This window comes from Habropoda laboriosa, unplaced genomic scaffold (genome assembly GCF_001263275.1).
Source record: "Habropoda laboriosa isolate 0110345459 unplaced genomic scaffold, ASM126327v1 scaffold1480, whole genome shotgun sequence".
Taxonomy (NCBI): Eukaryota; Metazoa; Arthropoda; class Insecta; order Hymenoptera; family Apidae; genus Habropoda; species Habropoda laboriosa.
The window spans coordinates 19,381-23,256 of NW_017101548.1; positions in this window are offsets into that span (position 1 = coordinate 19,381).

Genomic DNA, 3,876 nt, shown 5'->3' on the forward strand with positions numbered 1-3,876 from the left:
AAAGAATGCACAAAGAAATTTTAAATAAACTTTGAGCGAAAGCAAGGAAAATATTAAAACACAATAGGAAAGAAGCGTGGCACAAATTTCTCACAACACTGATGGGATCCTGCACCACTAAATTAGTCTGGAATAAATTAAAAGCAATTCAAGGTATCCATCGAAAACATAGCATACCAGCGTTGTCAAAACAAGATATAACAACCATTACTGACCAAACAGAGATCGCAAATCTACTAGCAGAAACATTTGCTGCAAATTCGAGTGACTCGAAGTACGATATGGCCTTCCTTTCTTCTAGAACAAATCAAACTAACTTAACACTTAAACAATCTACAACAATAAAAACAGACTATCACTCCATAATCAATAAAGAATTCAGAATAGACAAACTATTATACTTAAAAAATATAAAAACACCAGCCCCGGTCCTGACAATATCCCAATTGCTCTAATAACAAAAATGCCTCCCAACAGTATCAAATATATGTTAACCCTCCGCATACCGTGCCGGAGTCACTGGTGACCCGCTGTTTTAAGAGTAACGCACACAGTGACGACACCTCACGATCGTTCATCACCAGTACCAATATAAGTCCAAAGGAGAAGCCGCCATCAATTCGATCACTGTATGTGTGCATGCGTGAGAACTGAACAAACAAACTTGTGCCGAACGAATCAGACGGCGACGGTGCAGGCGACATCACTGTGATGAATTTTTAGTATGAGAATTACCGTGTAGGCAGAAAGAAGTTCGCTATAACGCTTTGAGGAAGAAGGATGTGTACGATGAAGCCAATTTATTCTAAAAATCTTAGATGTTATCAGTTCTTGTTGTTCTATTGCTTTGCTGTTCTTTGTTTTTATTGTTTGTTGTTTGTTATTGTTGGATTATTTCTAAGAACACCCTGTAGAAATAATCGAGTGAGGAAAAAAATGTCTCGGCGTTCTTTTAGACAAAGACACTAGGACTTCCACCAGATGTGTCTGGTGTTCGTCTTCGAGTCAAGCACTGCACATTGCAATACAATAGGATAAACAGTTCGTAGGTATAAGCTTTCTCTTTTTTGGTATCCAGAGACAGTTTCATAGAGCATTTCAAAGAGTAAAGTCGTTTCTTCAGAGTCGTAGTGACAATCACCCATTTCCAATAGTTATTTTTATTGTTTTGCTGTTTACTGGCATAATGTCTCTATTACCAACAAACGAGGAATTTGATTATGTCGCACTTGCTGAAGATGACGACGCTCACAATTGCGAACAGTCTTCGGATGGCGCAAGTGCATCGAACAGCGATGCTGACAAGGAACGTTCGCGAACGGTCCGGCTTCGATTTTGATGAAACTTTGTACACTTATAAAGCAGCCAAAAATAATCGACACGTATTTTTTTTTTAGCTGCGGTAACTCGAGTTTAAGGGGTGAAACCACCCCTTGAAGTTTTGGCTCGAAACGGCTATCTCGAAAACGGAAAGACATACGAAAAAATTGTTAATGGGCGAGGTTAATGGTTTCTGATGTACAATAACATGGTGTTAAAAAAATTTAACAAAATACAGTTTGTTTATAACAAAAAAAATTTATTAACTTAATTTTTCATTTTATTGAAATTTTCATAATGACAAAAAATGACGAGCATTTTATTTCAAATCCATTAGTATATTACATTTTAAAATTGCCTCGTACAGTTTTGCAGATTTTGATGATTTACATATTGCGCACACATCCACATTCTAACTTTCATTTTAATGAAGCATTGTAGGCTTGCACTAAATTATACACTAACAAGTAACAAGTAACACAGTAACAAGTTTCTTAACAGCAATGAAAGGATTAATTGTTTTTATTATTCACCTATGACATCGTGGCAAAGGTGGAGCGATTTATAAATTATAAGTACATACAGTGTGTATAGCAATTATTCTATGTAGTTTCGACAATAGTGGTACTCGTCGAAAAAATGTTTGAGACATAAAGATTTCTTACACCATGCGCATTTAATTATTGCCACGTCACCGCAAATATGGCATCTTGGTTCATTTTCAACAGAATAGCAGTATTCAACAGGATTCTGGAATGCATTTGGTTTTTCATCTATATATCCGGATTTATACCAGGAGTATTTAATAAAATTTTGGAACCTTGGCGATGAAAATTGATTATGGACCAGAGATTGAAGTTTGATTATATTATTCCTAGTGTGGAGATTAATGTCGTGATTTAAAATGAGAACTATATCGGAAAATCGGCGGACGAAATTTTTCCAAGTGCGGAAACCGTAAACATCCAGTGGTTGAACATACTTTGTTCCACCTTTTGGTATTATAAAAAGTTTTACATTTTTACCCTCGGGAGTAACTTCGTTCAGTGTCTTCTTTCAGTGACCATTCCAGGAATCAAGAATTAGAACTGTTGTGGGCCCAGTATTTGCGAAGTAAATCTCTCTTAACCAGGTCTTGAAATGGTCCGTAGTTAATTTTCCTGACTTTGAAGCTGCAATATATACATTGTCAGGGCGAAATAAATGTTGTTCCACAATCGGCCCGAAATGTCCTGTACTCTCTTTGAGTACAATAAATAATGGTGACAGTAATTGTCCATCAGCTGAAATGGTTGGCTGGATGGTGTAACTATGAGTGGTGGATGACACTGATTGAACCCCTCCTTCTACGATTTTTATACCTTCTTCAGCCAAAGTGCGCCCTGAATGTAATTCCAAATTAAAACCACTTTGATCGGAATTGTAAACATTGAGTGGTTCATTTCGGGCTCTATATAATTTTACTTCATTCACGAATGCGCTGCATTGCAAATGAATATCGTCTTCTCGATTTACCACATTTGTGGTTACAAATCTGGTAATTTTTCTGGACACTAATCTAAACGTCTTTTTAAAAGTATCTAGCCAAGTATGTCCGGCTTTAAATGTTTGTAAATTTTCTATATCTCTCTCTTGTAAAGCCCATCGCCGTAGATCTACTTCATGCACAATTACTCTTAACTGCCGAGCTTCCATAAATTTATTAAATGTATACTCTGCAATACGTTTTACCTTTTCCTTTTTTGTGCCACCCTGTTCAACTTGTAAAGCCCACTTACGAAGCATTCTTTCGGATTTCACGTGACGGAATTTGGAACGCACGGTGTCTAATTTTAATCGCTTCGACATACCGCTGTTCCAGTACGCCACAGCTTTCCTTTTATATTCGAATGGGATGTATTCCTTATTCGAATGACATACAACGTTTTCTTCGTACATGTTTGGAACATTCGGTGTCCTATTTTCCTCCTCTTCATCTAACCAGTTCAAATCAGCATCCTTTAGGCACACAAGTTATTCTCATGTATTAGTTATGTGTATAAAAAAATTTTAGATGTTACAAAAAGAGAAACACACATAGGCCCGAGCGGGCCTCAAGTGTAAAAAAAAAAAAAAAAAAAAAAAAAAAATTGAAAAACAAGTTAAAGGACTGTAATAATACCAATAAATTATATCATTATCACTGTATCATCCAACAAGAAGCCCTTAAAGTTCAGGTACTGAAAATGAATAATGTTATGGATGAAGTTATTAACGACAGTAAATGTTATCAGAAAACATGCTTTGAATTATCGCCAATTTAAGAGTGTTTTTAGACCAGTCGGAATCTTCATTTGGCGATGTTATTGTGACATCCGACAATGACCACTCTCTTCCTCCCCCTCCCCCTACGAACGCGCCCTGCAGATCGCCAATATTACACGTAACAACTCTACATCCTAGATGTAAAAATTTTAATACTTAAACGATATAACATATTCGCTAGTATAGGAACCGACGACGGAAAAATATTGAGGAACCCAACGGGAATCGAACCCGCGACCTTCGGCTTACCAA